The sequence below is a fragment of the Protopterus annectens genome, chromosome 4.part1, assembly GCF_019279795.1.
Source record: "Protopterus annectens isolate FY-2018-M chromosome 4.part1, PAN1.0, whole genome shotgun sequence".
In the NCBI taxonomy this organism is placed as follows: Eukaryota; Metazoa; Chordata; order Ceratodontiformes; family Protopteridae; genus Protopterus; species Protopterus annectens.
In genome coordinates, this window is record NC_056734.1 from 847,687,783 (window position 1) to 847,711,964 (window position 24,182).

The window sequence follows — 24,182 nt, forward strand, 5'->3', positions numbered from 1 at the left end:
TATGTGCAGACATATCTATACATAGCAGGTCAGTCTGCTGATGGGGCAACAGAATTGCTCTCATTATAATTGTTTGGGTATGCCCGGTGTGACTGTCAGTACTTATACATTGACTCCAGGCCACACTTACCTGTACTCCAGTCTGGGATTTTGTGTGTTACAGACTATACCTCTCAATTGCCCACAGTTTTGCAGAATGTCCAGAATTTTGGCTTATGGTCTGTTCCTCATAAAATTTGCGGTTTTCTGGCAAATTACTTGGATGAACTTAAGATTAAAGTCACTAAATAGTGTCATACGTTTGAGTGTCTGACTTCAAATCCTTCTGAAATTATCTGTTGAAACACACCTTCTGTTATTTTAGCAACTGTTTACCTTTATAAGAGCAGTATTTATCATATGCCCCCATTTGTGGGTCTTTGTCCCCCCATTTTGTCAGGCTTTGAACTGATTTCTTGCACTAAGAGGTTGAGCAGTATGTTACAGACATTGACATCTGTCCCTGTTTCAGCAGTACTACACATCACTGTAACTGTCCATGGCATTCCCCAGCTGTCTGCTGTACATAATATGTGACTGAGGTTCATAATGTTACACCACATACAGATTCACAGTGAAAACACCAACATAATAATACCTCACATGTAACAGATGTGCCTACTTCCAGATTGGAAACATCAACACCATCATCCACGCTAACTTCCCTAGTCCAATGAGCCACACAGGCTGCCAGACAGATTGTGATTGAGTTCTGTTTTACACTGTTGAGATTGCCTGGCCTGCTGATATACCATTGCTGACTTACTGTTAAAGCAGTTACATGGGAACACTGCTGTGTTGGGTGTGAGGGAACAACAGCACATGATCTGCTGGGATAGGCAATAGTCCAAATATCATGTGTCCCCCCACTATTTAACAACTCCCTTGCCTGATGTAGTGCATATTCCGACCATGAGGTCTAGTGATTATTAGGAAACACATACTATTGGACTGGGTACCTGTAGTCCCATGTGGATGTTACATCGGTCCACATATCCCACTATATTTCCTTTTATAAATGCAGCAGATCCATACATATAATACCATATTATAGTAATCCTTACAAGTAGTGTGTAGGTTAGAGACTTACCTTGCAAATGCAGCAGTTGACAGGACTATAGTTCAGGGATGACTCTGTGTGATACAAGCAGTACACAGCCAATACATGGATAGGTACTGGTTGTGTGGGGTGTCTGGCATCAACAATTTTATTATATATATGTGAGTTGGAGTAAGGTGTCAGTCCCTAGGGCCCTAGGTTGTCAGTGAATGTGCGATGCATTTTCTCTTAGCCAAATCCAGGGCGTACTGGGCACGCTTACATCTGCCTACAGGAACATCATCAGGAGGTTCCTCTTCTGAGTTCTCCTGTGACTGTAGCTGTGGTGATGTAGGTACTGGTAGGGAGCTGTGTATCCCTTCACTTTACTGATCCTGCTGCAGCTGTTTCCATAGGAACATATTGTGTAGCATGTGGCTGGACAATACTGTAGGGCTCCACCAGATATATCGAGACACCAAAACCGTGACTTCAGAAGGCCAAACACATTCTCTATGATGTCCTTAGTTTGTGGGTGTGCCTCATTATGGTGTTCTTCTATGAGTGTGTGTGTGCATTTCTAATGGGTGTCATCATCCATGCTTCCAGTGTGTAACCATCATCCCCTAGTAAATGGCCATGTGGGATGTCCCCCCAGCAAACATCTGGTACAGCTGTGATGAGTACCAGATATGGGAGTTGTGATAACTGCCAGGACTGCCAGCACACACACACATTCATGATAATGCTCTGGGCATTGCATATGACCTAGCAGTTGATTGAAGGGAACCCTTTGTGGTTGATGTAGATTTTACCCTCCTCACTGGGTAGTGACTTGATGTTTACATGAGCACAATCTATGGCACCCAGTACCTCAGGGTAGTGTGCTACACTTTAGAAGTGTTGCATATTGCCAGATCTCATCTCAGGGGTGAGTGAAAAAGAAATGTGCTCATTGGCATGTGACAGATGGCATCCAGGAATTGAAGGAGTACCCTTGAAGCATATGCCTGTGAGACCCCCATCATGTCCCCAATTGGTCTTTGGAAAGTACCTGTAACTAGTATGCTAAGAACTACACATACCTTAGTTTCCACAGGGATGGGTTCCCCTCTGTTGGCTCTGGGTCTGAGTTAAGGGCCGCAGAGCTCAGTGAGTTCTTGTAGTATGTCTCTGTCCACCCTGTAGCACTCTACAATCTCCAGCTAATGTAGCCACTAGAAGGTTAGCTTGGACCTGAACACTCTTCTCCTTCTTTGTCTAGGCCTATTGTCAGCAGCAGCAGCATTGACTTCAGCATTTAGCACATACAGATGTAGCAGAACTGCAGCAGCCCCTAGCTTTCTGTCAGTTAAAATTCCCAAGTTTGTACTCCAGCAGTGCAGAGTATGGGGAAAAATCAGATTGTAGGGTGTATGCATACTTTATAGTGCTCAACTGTACATGCTGACTGTGTGATTGGCTACCTATGATGCATTCCATCTACTTAGTATATCAAATTCATTTAATGACACTAGTTTAAGTTAAACAGAGGTCAGAACTAATTAATATGTCACTGGGTTTTAGATACAAACAGCACTGCATCATGGCATGCAAATGTGCGCCATGCAAGTAAACAAAGCTTAGCAGTCAGTGAGCACACTCCCACAGACTTCCACCCTCAGGATAGCAAAGCACCATGCAAACATGCAGAAACATGCTCCCCTTAGCTAAATAAAGCTTAGAAATGAATGCACCCCCCCCCCCGCAAGGATAAGCTCAGCACTGCTGGACGCCTCACAAACAGGCTGAAATAAGCTTAGAAGTAATTGGACATACCCTCCCTCGATGTTGGCTACTTCCTCTATAGACAACAATATGGTTCTCTGCCTACCCAAAGGGGATCTGCGGACACTATCACCTCTTTGTGCTATTCAGTAACTTCACTTCATTTTCATAGGGATCCATGCTCACAGCCTGGAAACTACATGCTTCAAAGCCCCATCACGTTAGCAATAGCACCAATGCACCATTGCAGATACTCCATACAGGGTCCTGTAATACATTTCTGTTACATCATATTAATTGTGTTTTTTCCACTTTTTTAAAAATTTTTTTTATAAAGCATGTTTGCGCACTGTGGCATGTCACGCAAACATGCCCAGATTATTAAAAAAAAAAAATTTATTTAACTTGTTTCCTTTAATTTGTTAAGATACAAGGAGGATAGTTTCACTCATATCTGTATGTGCTATGCCATTTCTGTCCATCTATCTACATTTTTACAGCCCCTTTTGTCTGTCTATATTCCTGTACACAGAATTTTTCTGTGTACACTATGGACACTGACACGGGGTCTGCAGAGTTGTCTATATGCCATGGAGCTGGTCTAAGACTAATGTGTATCTTTTTCAGTACAAAAGATCTGCATCTACAAGGGTTTGATGCTAATATTCAAGAAGGTAAAGACACAAATTGATACTTTCAGTAGGAAGTTAAAGTTGGAATTACTAACTGCATTCCTCAGTTTTCCTTGCAAGAGGAAACAAGAGGAAAATGGTTTTACACACACACACACACACACACACACACACACACACACACACACACACAAATAAATACAAACTTTAACAAATAGTGGAAATCATAATTTTCAGATGTGCAAAGTTTTACCAGAAAAAATTGAATTTTTGAGCTATTCATTTAAAAAACAGAAGATATGGGAAAACTGAAACATAGAGATGAACATGCAGGAAAACTCAGACTGTAATCTAAACCTTCCACTACAAATGTTGTCCATACACTACCATTCTGTGTAATGACTAGAATCACGCTTTCCTTTCTAATCACATACCTGTTAGAAACTGCATTCATTTCACTTGTAGAAATCAGAAAAATGAAGCATGCACCACACTTGTACAGCATATGTGCAGATTTCATGTAGATCCATGTTGCCCCCAGGTTAATAAATACAAGTAAAACCACATTTTAACATATGCTTCTAGAAACATTATGTCAAATATCCATTTACTTCTGAAGGAATTTAAGTCAAACTTCTTGGTTAGCAGTTTAATGCATGATGCAGACGGATAGATGATTTATTCTTATAATTATTGTCATTATCATTATTTTTTTAATTTTAGTATGCATGTAGCTATGTCCACAGAGTAGGCAGGTCAGAGGAGAGGCCAGTACAATTTTTAACACCCTTCTATCCCTTTTCAGTCATATTATTTGTTATGTGTAGAACCGTATTATTTGAAAATGTTTCAAATGTTTACTTATTTGTAGTCTGGGGTCCACAAAATGTACATTTTCGGTACAACAAGGTAGTATGACTAACCCTTCACAGGCACTAATTTATATATTTCATTATTTAATTTATTTATTGATTGATTATTTATGTATGTATTCACTTGCTTGTTTGTGATTTTCTGTTTGCAGTAGTAGAGGTATTGTTCGTGCAAATGTCCCAATTCTTGCTGAAAAGGAGGTTTGAAAAGTAGTGGTATATTACTGTGTTCCAAAATCACAGATCTTTGTTTTGGTTGATTTTCATAGAGTAAGAGACAAAAGTTAACAAAATTAAATATGGCCGATAGATCATACACACATAGAAAAAAACATTTATAATCATTGTGAGGGTTTGTTATCTGGTAGCTTATTTAAAAGGTGAGGTAAAAAGAAAAACAAAATTAGATAAAGGAGCTTTTTCCAGTACCATCAGTTTTACAGAATAAGATCTTGGTTTTAGGTACAAAAATCACCATGATTATTTAAATGTGTTTTATCAAATGGTTGAACAGCCGAACACATGCATGTAAATACATAATTACTATAAAGTAATTACAGTGGCCATATTTTCCACTCTGGCTTGCATCCAATGCATTAATTCATCTTTGCAAATCAGCAAGTTTCGTCACTTAAATGTTGTTTGGTAACTGTCATAATGGTGATTTTCACAGCGATATAATAACTTTGGGAATGTTACAGCTCTCATAATTAAATACACAGAGCCTTTTATTCTGAAAAATCAAATAACATCTTTGTTTACTGACACTTATATAAGGAGTAACAGTCAACAAGTGCTTCAGCTAACTTGCCACCTCTGACTGCATATATGAACACACAGACACACACACATAAATAAAGTGGCTTCTCAGTGAAGATCTTTTGTAATAATGATTCTTTGCTACGTCTTCCTCCTGGCTTCAGTAAATAACATTACCAGTCAAGCTAAAAGGACAGGATGTGAGCTACAACGGCAGAAGATAAAGTCATTCAGCAGGGCAGGAGACATAATTATTGGTGGTTTCTTCCCTGTGCACCTCAATAACTTACATCCAGATATCTTGTTCACAGAGTATCCTGAGCCAGAACGCTGTAAAACGTAAGCTTTTAAATTTTCTGTGAAATGAAATGAATGGCCGCTGCAAAACTAAACATTTATTTATTTAGCCTTAGATCCTGCTTTAAGAATGAATAAGTCTGCAGTATTGTAGCTACACTGGGTAGCATGCTATTTAAATTCTGTTATGGGAGATTTATGGAAAAGTGAGTATTCTGGCCTATTTTTCAAATGAAGTTTTCAAAAAGCTAAAAGAGGGCAGTAATAACAATAGTAATAATAACAATAGCAATAATAATAATAATAATAATCATAATAATGCATTGTAGTATACTGAGTGCTGCAATTACTCTCCAATAACAGTTAAATAACATCCTGGTTCAATGCTATTCTACAGCGAGACCTGCCCATAACAGTGCTTAGAAGGGTGCTTATCCTATGCACTTTTATGAGTATGGCACTAAAATCTGACAGTGCTGGACAGTAAACGACAGCAGCAGAATATGAAATTGCCTTGTTTCAACTTCATTTCTGCCTGCTGTCTTCTACATTACAGGCACTATTTTGAAAGAAACTGCTTCCCTTAGACAGGAAATATGTAAAGATGTAAACCATTGCCCCACTGCTATACCAGCTTTCAAAGCTGGACAACACATCACATTCTTGTTTCTTTAGTTTATATTTCTGAAACTAGTAGAACATGAAGCAGATAAATCTCCATGCATACAAAGAATTATTATTAGATCTCTGATCACAAAGTATTATTATATTTCTTCGACATGCATGCCAAGAATCACCTATTGATCTTCACTGTCAAGATAAAATTCTTGGCATCCTTATCTTGAACATGTAACACACACATTACATTTGGAGACCCAGTTAGAATCCTCTTATTGCTGCAGTAGCATCACAGCAAAAACAAAATACTCAGCTTCATCTTTACAAAAGGAAGCATGTGCACAAAAGTAGTACATGTTAAAGACACTAGAATGATCAAAAGGAAGCATGTGCACAAAAGTAGTGCATGTTAATGACATTAGATTGATCAAAAGGAAGCATGTGCACAAAAGTAGTGCATGTTAATGACACTAGATCGATCAAAAGGAAGCATGTGCACAAAAGTAGTGCATGTTAATGACACTAGATCAATCAAAAGGAAGCATGTGCACAAAAGTACTGCATGTTAATGACACTAGATCGATCAAAAGGAAGCATGTGCACAAAAGTAGTGCATGTTAATGACACTAGATCAATCAAAAGGAAGCATGTGCACAAAGTAGTGCATGTTAATGACACTAGATCGATCAAAAGGAAGCATGTGCACAAAAGTAGTACATGTTAAAGACACTAGAATGATCAAAAGGAAGCATGTGCACAAAGTAGTGCATGTTAATGACACTAGATCAATCAAAAGGAAGCATGTGCACAAAGTAGTGCATGTTAATGACACTAGATCAATCAAAAGGAAGCATGTGCACAAAAGTAGTACATGTTAAAGACACTAGAATGATCAAAAGGAAGCATGTGCACAAAGTAGTGCATGTTAATGACACTAGATCAATCAAAAGGAAGCATGTGCACAAAGTAGTGCATGTTAATGACACTAGATCAATCAAAAGGAAGCATGTGCACAAAAGTAGTGCATGTTAATGACACTAGATCAATCAAAAGGAAGCATGTGCACAAAGTAGTGCATGTTAATGACACTAGATCGATCAAAAGGAAGCATGTGCACAAAAGTAGTACATGTTAAAGACACTAGAATGATCAAAAGGAAGCATGTGCACAAAGTAGTGCATGTTAATGACACTAGATCAATCAAAGGAAGCATGTGCACAAAGTAGTGCATGTTAATGACACTAGATCAATCAAAAGGAAGCATGTGCACAAAAGTAGTACATGTTAAAGACACTAGAATGATCAAAAGGAAGCATGTGCACAAAGTAGTGCATGTTAATGACACTAGATCAATCAAAAGGAAGCATGTGCACAAAGTAGTGCATGTTAATGACACTAGATCAATCAAAAGGAAGCATGTGCACAAAAGTAGTACATGTTAAAGACACTAGAATGATCAAAAGGAAGCATGTGCACAAAAGTAGTGCATGTTAATAACATTAGATTGATCAAAAGGAAGCATGTGCACAAAAGTAGTGCATGTTAATGACATTAGATTGATCAAAAGGAAGCATGTGCACAAAAGTAGTGCATGTTAATGGCACTAGATCGATCAAAAGGAAGCATGTGCACAAAAGTAGTGCATGTTAATGACACTAGATCGATCAAAAGGAAGCATGTGCATAAAAGTAGTGCATGTTAATGACACTAGATCGATCAAAAGGAAGCATGTGCATAAAAGTAGTGCATGTTAATGACACTAGATCAATCAAAAGGAAGCATGTGCACAAAGTAGTGCATGTTAATGACACTAGATCAATCAAAAGGAAGCATGTGCACAAAGTAGTGCATGTTAATGACACTAGATAATCAATGGTGCATTTAAAAGAATTTGCACATACTCTGCAGTCCAAGAGGAACAACAAAGGGTCCTCTGAGTGCAAATAATCCACAGTGTCAGTATTACTACAGTGTCCAGTTAGAATAGAAAAGACAAGTTATTGTCTGTAATGTTGGCAATGAAATGCTGCTAATAGAACAATGAACCTTGACAGTAAAGTAAATGTGGAAGCTGGGAGCAACTGAACTTCAAGGTCAAACCAAAAACATGGTTAGTAGCAGACAAGGAATTATAGAAAAGTGTAGAGTTCAAAAAAGAGCATTCTTTTTTGCAAAATTTTCTTTATTTAAAAAGATGAATCCAAGTATAAAGAAAAGTGGTGAGACAATTAAAAACATAGTTTCATGATATAAAATTTGAATACATTTTTAGTGTCTTTTTCTCCATGTTGCCTGCTAACCATCAGCTTACCTATGACCAGACTGGACTAATCATGCCCATTGGAAAGAATCTGGTCATGTTAAGCCATCATCTAGGCAGCTATCATTGGGATTTCCTTGGCCCTATGTCCCATTACCTTGAATGGCTTTGTGACATGCAAGAATCTCACATTGCAGCCACAGTGACTGAGCACACTGTAATAGATGGTACTAATCACATATATTTTATGTGAATATGCTTGCAAGTTAATATCTGTATTCAAAGCTGCCTAAAACAATAGAGTAACAGCAATTTGTTTGGGAATCTATGCTGTTGATTTGGGAGTGTTAACTGTGATTCTGGCTTCAGTGCATAAGAGTAAAATGAGTTATTCTGCAGAACAGTGAAAGCATAGGCTGTGAAAGAGAACAGAGTGCAATTCATGAACTGTCATAGCTATTAATCATACCTTTATTGAGGTGCTACTTTAAATGATTAATTATAGCTTGCCATAACTCTATACTCTATTCCAATTCAGGCTATTTTAATATAAAAGATATATATATATATATATATATATATATATATATATATATATATATATATATATATATATATATGGGAACACTTCACATAATCAAATTACTGAAATCTCGAATTTCATATGGTCGAGACCATATGATCGGGATTTCAGTAAATCAAATATGTGTAGTGTTGAAAAATAAAAGTTTACTTACCTTAATACATTGCGTGCACACAAAGGCAAGGATTCTTGTACGCTCTGTGTGTACGTAATGTTTTATTTTTTTTTGCGGTGTTGACAAAAAATGAGAAATCTTCCGTTTTGCGCTTCCGCATACAGCGCAAGACGGGAGATTTCCCATTTCCCCACTGTAGCACAATTTTGGAGTTGGTATATTTAAGTAGGTGGGGTGTGGGGGGCACAGCCCCCCACATGGGGGGTGAAGCCCCCCTGCAAAAGCGAAGTTTGTCTTTTTTTTTTTTTTTTGGTTTCACTTCAGAAGTTCGAGTTTACGAAACTCAATGTGTGTGTGTGTGTGTGTTTGTGTGTGTGTATATATATATATATATATATATATATGTATATGTATGTGTGTGTGTGTGTGTGTGTGTGTGTGTGTGTGTGTGTGTGTGTGTGTGTGTGTGTGTGTGTGTGTGTGTGTGAGGAGATAGATAGATATAGTATTCAAACCACAGCAGGGTTAGCCATCTGACATTGTCAGCCTTGACTCAAGATGATTGCCACTGCTAAAGTAACACCCAAACCCCATGTGCAGAAATGGGAAAACGCTGTCATAGATAGATGGATGGATGGATATATGCTATTCATAGTAATATCTTTCAGTTTACTTACAGGACATATTTAAATAGCTTATGTCTGCTTATAGCTCTTTTATAGTTTTCACTTTTGGTTTCACCTCTGAGGAATGATTGGCCCACTACGTTCTTTTGTTTTTTTCTACATATTTTTGGCATTTACACTAGAATAGCACCAAAACATAGTTACTACTGAATGCCAGAAAATGGTACTGCTTTTGTTCAAGCACACATTAAATGGACAGCCATACAAATCAAAGCTCTGGTACATGTGATAATGAAAGCCATTGAATCAGAGTAAAAATCTGAAAAACAAACCGTTTGAACCATTTTTGCTGTTAAATAAGGAGGGATGGATGTGTTACCTGAAGACTGTGGTAGTGGTCTATGTGACTCAGTCTGGAAAATTCAGGAGGACAACTTCCTTTCATTTTTTTAATTTTAAGTGAATCAGATGTCTCGTGCTGTTTTTTTTCCATTTAAACAGTAACATGGCAAGTAGACACCAATTACTAAAAAATAGCCAAATAAATATAATAACAATGATAACTGGTGCTATTTTGACTACAAAGAGAAAATGATAACATAATAAAGTGTCATAAGACTTTAAAATATTCAATGATGATTTCATAGATAACAACACATGTGAAAGTGACAAAGAAACAAGGCTTCAAGAGAATCATGACCTACCCTGGTCATATATTATCAGAACTAGTGAAGGTCATGGGTCCAGTAGCAATTGGCCTGACAGCAGAGGAATAAACAGTTTCTGGGGTAACAAATCATATGATGTTCTATTGCAAAAAATAATGCACAAGTGACACTAGACAAAATCAAGGAACAGTTTTCAAGGAGTGCTTTTTGTAAAGCAAACTCACACAATGCAATGAATGTCAGTTATTTCTCACATAAATGTGTGACCAAAAACGTAGAATTGACAAAAGACTTTGGGTTATACAGAGTGAACTTTGAAATCTTAGAATGATTTGCCTTGTTTAGTTATGTAGGTTCATAGGTTCATAGGATGATACTAGGCTAATGGCCCAGAGGCCCTTATAAGCCTAGCCAAGAATTTTGCTTATGTTCCCTCAAAGTCAGCACCTGTTCTCCCTGTCCAGCAGGGACACAGGTGGGATCCCAGAGGTATATTTTCTGTTTCTCATCCAGTCATCCAGGTTCCTCTTAAAGAGGGCTAGAGGGGTATTCTGCTTGACATGGAGAGGGAGACTATTCCACAGATGGGGGAAGCTTTGAGACACAAATCTATCCTGCCTACAAGTTCTATTAATGTCACAGACCAGGTTAAGGCCTTGTGTGCAGGTTGCATGAGTGGAGCTTGTCTTATAGATATGCAGCAACTCCATCAAGGCTGGGTCTGAGATGGCCTTGTATGCCTGGCACAGGTCACCTCTGAGCAGTCTGTATGTATGAGACTGAGTAGACAGACAGGGCTTCTAGCCTATCTGTATAGGATAGGTGTTTGAGACACTGGATTTTCCTGGTCAGGAAATTCTGTGGTCTCTCCAGCTGCTGCATGTGATGGGGGCATTGTACTCGATAATGAGTCTGATAAGGGAGGAGTACAGGGATGTTATGACTGCCTTCTTCCTGGATGAAATACCCTTATTTATGAGGTGGGACATGTAGAAAGCCTTCTGTACAATGGAGGCAATGTGGTGGGCAAAAGTTAGGTTGCTATTAACCTGGGTACCCAAGTCCTTCACGACTGATTGCATGCTTAGTACGTTGTTATTAATGTGATAATTAGTGAGGATGCCATTTTTCCCCAAGGGGATAATGATGCATTTCTTGCCATTCAGTTTGAGGCCATCCTTCTGGAACCAGTCATTAGTTTGGTTAAGGCCCTCTTGGAGGATGTTCACATCACTAGGGGAATTTAAGACAGCACCCAGCTTGCAGTCATCTGCAAACTTGGTCAGCCACAGACCACTGATTTTGGATGGCAGCTCAGAAAAGTATATCCCAAACAGTAGAGGCCCCAAGACCACTTGTTATGGGTCTACTGCTAGTGGTGGCTTCCCCAACTTTGACTGTGTGGGTTCTATCAGTGAGCCAGTTAGTTACCCATCTGGTAACGTATGGGTTAATGCCTAGCTGGGAGAGTTTATCTAGTATGACTGAGTGGGAAATAGGGCCAAAGGCTTTGGCTAGGTCAAGGTAGGCAATGTGCACCATCTTCCCTTCATCCATGACTTTGGTGATTGTTTCGAAGAAGTCAACCAAGTTTAACAGGCATGATCACCCTTTGACAAAACCAAACTGTGTGGGGTCAAGCATTTGGAGGTTGCCAGTGTCCTTGTTTATAAGGCCCATGATAATGAGTTCCATGGCCTTGCAGATCAGGTTAGTTAAGCTGATGGGCCTATAATTGCCTGAGTCAGGGGACGCTTCACCTTTGTGTAGAGGGATGACAGTGGCTGTCCTCCATTAGGCTGGGATGAAGCTGGTGCTCAGGCTTTGGTTAAATAGGGTATCTAATGGAGCTGAGAGTTCATGCCTGAGTTCATGTAATATACAGCCAGCGATGTTATCAGATCCCATGGAGAATGTATTATTTGCCTTTGAGAGGACATTAAGGACCTGCTACCTGGTGATGATGGGAGGGGGGGGCAGGTCCTGGGGATGTCCTGCTTTACTGATGGGGGGACGGGGGGTAAAATTTTCACTGAACCTGTCTGCCAGCAGGTTGGCTATATCTATGGCATTTGTGCATATGGTGTTATTGACCACAAGTTGAGAGCAGATTTGGGTGTTACTGTTGAGATTGCGGACATATGTGAAGAAGGCCTTGTGACTGTTCTTAGTGATGGGGCCAATTTGGACTCAAAGTTACCCTTGGATGATTTCACCAGTGACCTTATTTGCTTATTCAGATGAAGGAGAAATTGTTCCAACATGTCACCTGCTCTTTCTTGGTCCTGGACAGCAATTTCTTCCCTTTATTATAGAGTTTGTTTATTGCTGTTGTCCACTAGACAGGTTTATTCTTCCTTGAGGAAGATGATTTGGTCCTATTGGGTATTACTGAGTCCATACAGCTATGTAGGTGCTCCTATAGTGTTTTGGTGTAGGCTTGGATATTAGTGCTTGTTCCAACTGAAGGGACAGTGGCTGTGAAGCTGTTTATATCTGCTCTGAGGAAATTGTAGTCAGGTTTGGAAAAATGTTTTCATTTGACTCTGAGAAAGGGGGGGTCAGGGGAGATGGTGTCTTCAAAATTGATTGCTTTATTGTTGGATCTTACCAAAGAGGATGACACTGTAGGAGTGCTACAGTAGCTACTCATGTTGGTTAGGACCAAGTCCAGGATATTTTCACCTCTTGTAGGGGTGTCGACCAGCTGATCCAATGCATTGGGATTATACTTTGTTTGTTTAGGTATTTGTCAACAGTGGTAGAACACTGATCTAAAATACCCACTTTCAAGTTCAGCCCAAGGTTATTAACCAACAAATGTGAGATACAGTAATTATACGGCAGATACAATATAAAATGTGAACAGTAACAAAAATTACACTAGGCAACAGTATTTGCAAACCAAACAAAATGGACAAATAGTAAATAAAAAAGACAACAGCATTTACAAGCCCAGAAAGGGATACACAAAACCCATAGAATGAAATTGCAGCAGTAATTACAGAAAAGGGCGTTAAAAAGCTAGTGAATATAATTATTATATTTTAAGATATAATCTGCATTTAACAGTAAGGAACGTTAGGTTATCAGATGCAAAAGAACCTTGCATAGTAACATTATGTCATGCTGTATAATGTGCAAAAGCTTGACTCTGCTGAAGTCCACCAAGGCAATCAGATGCTGTTTTGAAAGCAGCACCATTACAAGCAATGAATAACAAGCATAAAATCTGCAGGCTTCAGACTCCATTCCCCACTCTGTACTGCAAACTCTAACAGAGGCTACAGCAATGCTCTGTCATGGGTTCATACCTCTCAACCTCTTAAGAGTAAGAAATCTGGACAAAGCCATAAAAAAGTGGTACAAACAGGGACAATTTTTAAATATTGCTCTTACACACTTAGAAAGTTGATAGAATAAGAGGTTTTGCATTAGCATGAATTTTCTGAAGGGTATGAAGTCTGAAACTCAAATGTCTGTCATTATTTTCTAACTTCAGTCTTTAATGATTTGCCACTAATTTACTAGAAAGCCACAATTTTATGAAAATGGACCAAAAACACAAGGCAAAAATCTGGACATTCTGCAAAAATCTGTACAGTTGAGAGGTATGCATGGGTTACAAAAGTGGGGGTGTGAATGTTTCTCAACATGGGTGAAGCATGTGTACACTAGAGGGAGAGGAATCTGTTTTAGAGAATGGCTGGACAGCTACTATAACAACATAAATAGAAGAAAGCAAAATAAGAAAACTGAAGTGTGAGAGATGACCACTTTTAATCATAAAGGTAAGCAGGAAGATGACAAATAAATAATCAGATAACAGGGATACCAAAGAACCTTGGTAGGAAGAGGTTTAATATTGGTGGAGGGCAAGCTAAAACATCTTAGAAAACAAATAAATATAAGGAAACAAACAGCAGAGTACTATAAAAGAAATTGTGCATAACATGGGAAAGTGAAGGATGGGAACCTGATGGTTAAGCTTACAAAAAGACACCAATAAGACTCTGAACTGCATAGGTTTATTGGATTTATTGTACTTAAAAGGTTCTTATGAACCATGAGTCACAGGTTCATAGCTGGTTACTAGACTAATAACTCAAGAGGCTTTACAAGCCTAGCCATATTTATCCCAAGTTACCCCAATATCAATACTTACGGGAGTGAAGTTTGCAGGGTATGGGCCTAATTCTGACTACCTCTGTCCATACAGGACATGGGTATCACCCCAGGAGTGACTCTACAATTACCCATCCATTGATCAGGGTTGCACTTGAAGAAGGTCAGGGAGGGTTTTTTATTTCACATGAATGGGAAGCTTGTTCCCGATAAGGGCCAGTCTCTGGGAGATGACTCTGCCTCTCCAGCAAGACTTGTTCATATCCAAGACTACATTAAGACTGCTAGAGTGAGTGACCCTCATGCGGTTTGATTTGTGAATGTGTAACATTTCCATCAGGACCAGGTTAGAGACTGCCCTGTAAGCCAGATATAGATCACCCCTTAGTAGCCTCTAGGAGACAGACTGTAGTGACAGGGCTTTCAATCTTTTCATGTTAGACATGTTTTGTGTTCTCTGTATTTACTTGGTAAGAAACCTCTGTGTTCTGTCTAGCTGTTGCAGGTGTCTAGTGAAGTGCAAGCAAAAGGGTGCATTGTACTCAACAAATGGTCTGATGACGGCCAAGTATAATGAAATTATAATGCCCTTAGATCTAGATACCATACTTTTACTTATAACAAGTGCCACATAGAAAGACTTGCTCACTACTGTAAATATGTGGTGGTCAACTTTCAGACTGCTATCAACCTGAGTACCCAGGTCTTGTACCACTGAGTCTACTCTTGGGAGAATTTTGTCTATCTTGTTATTTTCTGGGGTATTAGCTTTCCCAAAGGGAATAATTATGCATTTTTTAGCATTTACTTTCGGTCCATAGCTCTGCAGTACATTGGTATAGTTAGGGGACTAATTGATTGCTCCCAATTTGCAGTTGTCAGTGAACTTGGTCAGCCATAGGCCATCTGCATTTGCCCGGACTTCTGAAAAATAAATTCCAAACATTAAATGGCCCAGTGCAAAATCCTGTGATACACCACTAGTGACTAGCCTTTTGCTAGATGTGGATTTGCCCACTTTGACAGTGTGTGTTCTGTAAGTGAGCCATTTAGCTACCCACCTGGTGACGTATGGGTTAATTTTCAATTGAGTGAGTTTGCCTGTAATAACAAAGTGGCAGATTGTGTCAAATACCTTAGCCAGGAAAGGGAGGCAATATGCAAAGTCTTTCGCTCATCCATGGTGCAGGTGACCTTCTTGAAAAAGTCAACCAGGTTTAACCGACATGATCTACCATTAATGAAACTTGAACTGGGTTGAGTCTAGAATCTGGAGATTACCTATGTCTTTGTTAATAAGGTCCATAATGATTCTTTCTTTGCCTTGCAAATGAGTCTAGTTAGGCTTATGGGTCTATAATTCACAGGGTTGTTTGATGGTCCATCTTTCTCCAGAGGGATAACTATGGTTCCAAGTTGGTCTGCTAGGTCATGTTTTAAGTTTTTTAAGAGGAGGTCTGGTCTTATTGATACCATGTTTTTGGCCTTAGAGAGTGCAGTATTGACCTGCTCTCTTGATAAAATAAGCTGAGGATCAGTGTCAGGTATCCTTTGAGGATGACTGATGGGGGCAGGGGGGTGAAGCTTGATCCAAATATGTCAGCTAGTAGGTTGGCTATTTTCTCTTGTTGAGTATGGGTGGTGCCATCCACTATCAGATCTGTGAATGGGTGATTATTCCTCTTAAGATTCTGGATGTAGTTAAAAATGCCTTATGATTCTCCTTAGCTAGCAAGGCTATTTTTGTTTCATATTTTGCTTTGGATGACTTGACTAGATCTCTAATTTGCTTGTTTGTTTGTTTGTTTGTTTGTTTGTTTGTTTGTTTGTTTGTTTGTTTGTTTGTTTGTTTGTTTGTTTGCTTGCTTGTTTGTTTGTTTGTTTGTTTGTTTGTTTGTTTGTTTGTTTGTTTGTTTGTTTGTTTGTTTAGACTAGTGAAGGATTTCTTCCACTGCTAAGTCAGTTTTCTCTTATTTTTGGACATTAGTTTATTTGTTTTGTTGTATAGTATGTTTATACTGGGGTCTGCCAGAGTGGCTTGTTTTTCTGACAAGACCAGGCTTTGATCTGGTCCTGTACAGTAAATTCTATACATACATGGTTGTGGTGTACACTTCTGCATAGGAGTCCATGTTATTTGTGCTTGGGGGAGGCTTTGAAGTTTCTTGCAGCATCAATTGGTAGGGGTAATTTGTCTTGGAAAAATTCTTAAGCGTTTTTGAGCTTGATGAGGTATCCAGCCTTTTAATTATTTCAAAAGAGAATGCTTTATGGCCTGATCTCACCAATGAGAACATCAGATGTGAGGGGGGGTGCAATACTTCCCCATGACAGTGAGCACTATGTCCAGGATATTTGAGCCCCTTGTCGGTGTGCTGACTAGCTGTTCCAGGGCATTTGCATTGACAAAGTCTAATAATCTCTAAGCCAGCACAATTTGTGGTCATGTGTGATCCCAAGAATGTGGTAGGATAATTGAAATCAGCTAAGACTAAGGAGCTAGGCTGCATGGTGGATGATTCTAGTAAGTCCAGGTATGTGGTATTCTTCTCCTGGTTCATTGTGGGGGACATATAGCTAACTATAATGTGGTAGGGAATTTTGCCTAAGTTTAATTGGACTTGGAGTAGCTTGAGACAGTCATACTGTTTGACTAGTCTGGAGGTGAATTTATCCTTAATGAAGATGGATGCACCACCTCCTTTAGCTCTTTCCCATTCAGTTTGTGATCTGAATATATGGAAGGAGTTGCAGGCTTGCACAGTAGGGGTGCTTTCTGTGGCTTTGAACCATGTTGCACTGACTGCACAGACCTCAGCATCTTCCCAGGTGTGGAGTGCTTCCAGGGAGTGCAGTTTCTTATTTAGACCCCTAGTATTGAGCAGCAGTACCATCAGTTTATCCCGAAAAGATTTTATTATATTGAGAGGTTGGTTATTTTAACATTTCCCAAAAAAGGCACAATAGGGGTGGCTAATGTCTTTGTCAGTATCCACAAGCCTAAAGGAGACAGGTGCAGGCTATCTCTGGCAAAGCAGAGTGGTCTATCAACCATGTCTTTCCAACAGCCTTCTCAACTGTATATATTTTGTAGGGACACCCTCTGATGTTTCTCAAAGTTTAGCTACATTCCTCCTAAAATTGGAAATCATTTTGAGATTTTTCTAAGATAATAGTGTCAACACTTAAAATATGTCCCTAATTTGGATCTTTTTCTTGGTTCTTACTTTGTTCCAAATTCTGTTGGTAAAAGTTCAGAGCCCCACTTCCCAGGCTGACAGATATTGGATTCTCTTGGACTAACACCAGAAGTTAAGCCAATTGTTAAAGTAAATCAATTTTTGTTTGTATTGTGGCATCATCCTTGGTGATGGCAAAATGCTGCTCAAGGGTAGGCTCATACCTACCTGTGATACATAATCTGAGAGCTCAGTCATGTCTATCTTCATATAGTCCAGGGAGGTACATCTCAGATCATTCACATCCAGATGGACTATAACAGAGTCATACTGTTACTTGTGGCTGAGTTACCTGACATAGATTAGCAATTGACAGGCAGCTTACTGTAACCCTCTCCTTATCCAGCCTAGTGAGGGGGACACCAGTGTGTCTCACTCTGGAGTCACCTATGACTAAAACATTTGGTTTTCTGGTGTTATGACTTAAGGCTTTGTTTGTTGAGACACACTTGTGTAAATGTTATCATGTTTCATGGTTGATGTTTGCTTTATTGAGTGTGTTTTCAGAAGGCAGCATTTGGGAGGCCTCTGGGTTTTGGGTAAGTTACAAGTCAAAAGTACCAACATAAAAGTTAACCAAGTCCACAAACAGCAGCATAAAATACAAAGAGAAAAACGTGGACTATGAAGAAGCCAAGAATAAAAAAGTTTATTATAACAGCAGAGTTTTCAAGTTCCAAACCCTTCTTCAGTTCATCAAAATCACAAATAAATCAATTCTCCATTTTATAAAACCTTAAACAAATCATGCCACACTGCCAACATTTGTTACTTAAAGCCATAGTAATATAGTGTTTGAAATCATTGTACATACATAAAACAGTATATTTCAAAGTTCATGATTAAAAAAATGATTGATTAGTGTGAGCATGCCTGTTTCCTCTTCAAAATAGGTTTAATACTAACATGAGCATTTATCCCAGGCTCCACATCTGCGTGTAAACATAGAACCCAGTTGTATTCACATATTTCTATCTTATTATTCATATCTCTGCATCTCTGACTTCTTTGCACAGTCTGAACTACTCTAAACTTAAATTCATGGTCAGCTCTTTTATCCATAGTGTGTTTGACTAATGCATTACTGGAAAATTTCCTATGGATTTCTGAATAATGTTCACTTATGTGATCTTTTAATTTATGGCTGCATTTACCTATATAAAATGGTATGCATTTGACACAAGTATCAAGATATACAATATTGACCATATTGCATGTAGCAATGCATTGAAAATGGTATTTCCTATTAGTAACTGGAGGTATAAAGAAAGTATCTTTTGCTAAATACCTACAGTTAACACAGTTAAAACAGGGAAATGTCCCTATCTTGACTGATTGGCAATATTTCTTGTCAGATGGCATTACCTTATAGCATAATCGCTTTTTTAGATTTGAACAATTCCTATAAGTGAAAGATGGCTTTTGGCCAATAATTCACTTAATTTCTAGCATAGCTTCCAATACATTACAATTTTTCATAAGTATATTTTTTACTTGTTCTACATGCCTAGTGTATGTCATAACATATCATAGTGGTTCCATTCTGTTAGGTCTCATGGATTTCTTATTATTAGAATTTAAAGATCTGAAATATGGTCCAGCCTGATGGTTCCTATTACCAATGATTTGTGTTTTAATGCTATCCAAGAATTCCTTCTTGTATCCCCTTTCTACAAACTCTTGCAACATCCAATTCATTTGTTCTTCACATTTAGTATCATTGGTGTTTAACTTACTCACATGTAAGAACTGACTCTTAACTAAACCCTTGAAAGTATGGGGTGAGTGCATACTCCATGTGTATATCTACTGGTTTGGACCTCCTTTGTATAAATGGTTGTTTCAATGTAATTGTTGATCTTTGTTAACTTAACATCTAAAAAACATATCTCATCATCAGATAAATTGAGTTTAAACTTAAGAAAACTGGTTGTTCCATGGAGATATTCTATAAACTCAATCAGCTCAAGCTGATTACCTTCCCATATTAGGAAGATATCATCCATAAAGCACTTAAAAAATGGTACCTTAAATCTGAATATTCTAGTATTATACAAAAATGCACTTTCCCATTCATTCAATGTCATGTTGGCATATGTGTTGGAAATGAGAGCATCCATTGCACTCCAGATACATTTTAGTAGGCATGTTTATAAAAAAAAAAAAATCTAGAACTATTTCCAAAAGCTCATAAATTATTTAAATTTCTCTACCACTCATATTGGCATTAGCACATAAAAAGTTACGGATTTCAAAAATACTGTCATAAGGAATGACATTGAAAAAGGAATTAACGTACAAGCAAACAAAAATAAAATCTTTTGTCCCTTCACTTTTATGCCATTTGACTAACTTAGTTAGAAAGTCACCAGCGTCATGTATATAGCTCTTAACATTAGTAAGACAACCATTCAAAATATTTTATAGGTTCATAGGTTCATACTAAGCTAACTGCCCTTGCGAGCCATTTTAAGCCTAGCCAATTATCCCCTGTGAGATTCAAACCCTGTACCTTGTGTTTATAAAGCAAACACCTTAACCATTAGGCCACCCTCCCAACCCCATTGTAAATATAATGATATAGGATCTGTAACCCATCCCTTGCCAGACATTATCAGTCTCATAGGGGGATGGTTTGGATCCTTATGTATTTTAGGCAGGCCATAAAGTGTCAGAGTTACAGGACAAGGAACATTAAAAAAATTAAATCAATTGAAATGTCATGTGTTAGATGCAGCTCATATATAGACATATTACCCTTCACAATAAAAGCAGCAATATTGTATATATTGATCTTCTTAAAAGTCGTATCATCACCAAAAAAAATCATACATATAGGCTATATAGTCCTTCTTGTTCATTATTTCAACTGCACTGCCCTTGTCAGTTTTTTTATGACAATTTCATTGCAACTTTCTAATTTTAATAACGCTTTTTGCTCCTCTGTTATTTTACCCCTGCTAATTAGATATATATTAAGCCCAAGATTGCACAATCCCCAGATAAAGGGCATATCCTCCTACAACAGGGACTGCCAATCTCACACATCTGTCAGCCAAGATGTCCTGACATACAGAGGTCAATTTAACTGCAAATTGATCTATACTTGGCAACACTTGCAGTACATACACATACACACACACACACACACACACACACACACACACACACACACCTCTCTCTCTCTCTCTCTATATATATATATATATATATATATATATATGTGTGTGTGTGTGTGTGTGTGTGTATGGCTATACTTTCAAATGTCAAAATCCTAAATTACTGAATTTCACTTGATCAAGATCAGAAGACCAAAACTACATAATACTGAAATATGCTGAACATCAGAATATCGAAAATGAAAACGTTCAAACCCTCGACCCAAAATAAGTTCTACAGTAAATTCTTGCAGGGTGGCTGCACCCCCACCCCCGGAACCCTCACACCCCTTGCAAATTAAATATACCAACTCCAAGATCACACTACATTGAGGAAAATGGCCAGTACAAGTATGCTGTAACAGTTTTAACATCCTCAATGTACAACTCATGCTTAAATACAAATGATAACATGAACTAACTATATGAAATAACTAATTTATCCTTCTGTAAATGATTTCCTTACTTTTCTCTGTCTACAGTTGTTGTATTCCACATATCCAAACTTCCATCAATGTGAAACGGAATGGCTGCTATCTTCCTTAACATGTATATATATATATATATATATATATATATATACACAAATATATATATATATATATATATATATATATATATACACACACACACACACACACACACACACACACACACACGGTTTATTATCAAAATGTTGAAAATCAAACCAATTATTCACCTTTTGATAGACTTCATTATCCGAATTGCTCCGCACCTCCTACAATTTTAACTAATATTTTGCCTAATTCCTGATAAGTGGTTTCAGTGCACGCTCCTTGCCAGGACAACCAGCAGCCATACTCTTCTACTCTGCATCCCCTATTTCTACCCTTAGCCTAGCCCTTAGACTCTCCCCCTTCTGCTTATCTTTTTTTTTCTCTCTCTCAGTCTCTTGGTCTCCCATCGTGATATCACTGTTGCTATTATAGGGATTTGCCACTGGATGGCAGCTTAAGACCACCATTAATTTGTCATTTCATTTTCCATTAGAAATAAAGTCCTTCTCCCAGCTATTTTCCTGCTGCTTACTCCACTCTATACATCCCTATTCTCTCTGAACCACTCTACTCCTTATTCCCCTTCCACCACTAGAAAATCCTTTATCTCCTTGCATACTTTACTTTGGAACTTACCTTCCACTTTCACTGATTGTTTTCCTCATTACCTTTCTTCTTCTTTTCCTTGTTGGGTCTACCCGCTACATTCACCCTGTGGGCTCACTCCACTCCCCTGTCTTACCCCCAATTTCCACTCACCCCCAGTATAACTTATACTTACCTAACCACTCCCACTATTGCCACTACTCATTCCAAAAGTACCCATCATCCCATCCCTCAGCACATCCTAAAATTAAAGCTACACTCCAATAACTCACCAAAAGAAACCTCCAATCCCAATAAACTACATAACTACCAACCCATACTATATTTCTTAAGCAATTAATTAACGTTTCCTATCTTTAATGACCAAAAACTATCACCTAAACTAACAAGATGTCACTTAAATCTCTACCTCTACTCGCCAAAATAATATTTCTAATCACCTTAACTTCCTTAAACTAACCCAGCTTACCAATGCTAATCACTCCCCCCATTCCACACCACTATATCATCCCCAACAAAAAACAAAAACACTGCTACCCTGAGATCTCCTTACCTCTATTCCCTAAATACTTATATGGTCTTCCCCTATAGACTCCTCATTAACATTAATGCCATTGTAAGCAAATACAATACCTTCAACTCTACAAAACTCATTACCTGTACATTAAACCCCAAACTTACCAAACATCTCCTCCAACATCTCATCTATATCCTTCTCTCTGGGGATATCCACCCAAACCCAGGTCCCTCTACCACAAAAAGCCAAGCCCATCCCTCCAAACAAAAGGCAAACCCCTCCACTTCTCAGCGCTAAATGTTCAGAGCCTATGTAACAAAATCCCAAACCTTCAAGCCTGGCTTCTGCATAACCAGCCTGATATTCTCTCCATCTCAGAAACTTGGCTTAAGCCCCACATAAAAGATTCAGAATTAATACCAACCAACTATTGCATGCTAAGGAATGACAGGACACAAAAAAGGTGGTGGCAGAGCACTCCTTTACTCAGATTCCCTTATCCCTTGAAGAAATTCTCTCCTGGGTCTCCTCCAACATTAACCATGAAACCATAATCCTGGGCAATGTTAACATAAACTGGGCCACAATACAATCTCCCACCAACTCTCTCAATATCAACCTATACAAATTTACACAACTAATCAACTCCACCACCAGACCAGCTAAGAACTTCACTACTGGAAGTCTCATAGACTGGATTCTGGTATCCCATCTTCATTATATCTCAGACATTTTCCCAGACCCACTAGCAGACTATTTCCCCACTTTTGCTCATTGCCTCACACTCCTACACCTCCACTCACTGCTTAAAAAACTTCAGTCCCGAAACTTTCACTAACACACTAAAAAACACCAACTGGAACCCATTAAAAAAACCTTCCTTTAGATAATGCTCTTTCCTACTTTAACATCACTTTTATAAACCTACTCAACTCATTTGCCCCACTAAAAACTAAACGTATAAACAGTAACCCTGTACCCTGGCTAACTAAAAATACTTTATCTGACATGCATCTACATGACAAAACCTGGACATGATATGAAAAAAATAAAACCTCTGTCACCCTTACTGAATACAAAACATTACGAAACAAAGTAAAAAAACTTATAGCCTCTGACCACAAAGTATATTTCACTACCCTCCAAACTAACCACAATATGAATCCCAAGCTATTTTGGAAGGGAATTTCATCTCTCCTCAACCCTGGTAAAACAGAAAACCTTTTCCCTAACCAAGATGCAACTGACCTGGACTTAGCTACCTAATTTAACTCCTTTTTCATTGACTCCATCAGCAAACTAACATCATCCTTCACCACAATTCATTCACTTCTCATCAGCCCACACCCACCCCTTCCTCCCCTAATAGCTCCTGCCCCCAACCCCCACCTTTCTCCAATCAATCCCATCTCCATATCTACTATAAAAAAACTTCTTCTAAAACTAAAACCTTGTTCCAATGCCCCTGATGAAATCCCCTCCTATTTCCTAAAAGTAACTGCAAAAGAAATAGCCTTCCCCTTCAGTATACTAATTAATTGATCCATCTTAGAATGCCAGGTTCCCCAGCACTGGAAGAAAGCCTTTTTTTATTCCTCTCCACAAAAGCGGCAATAATAACAACATTACAAACTTCCGCCCTATCACCATCCTATCCCCTATTTCTAAGCTACTTGAAAAGTGTGCGCACCAACAACTCTTACCCTGTCTCATTAATAATCAGCTTCTTACTGCCACACAACAT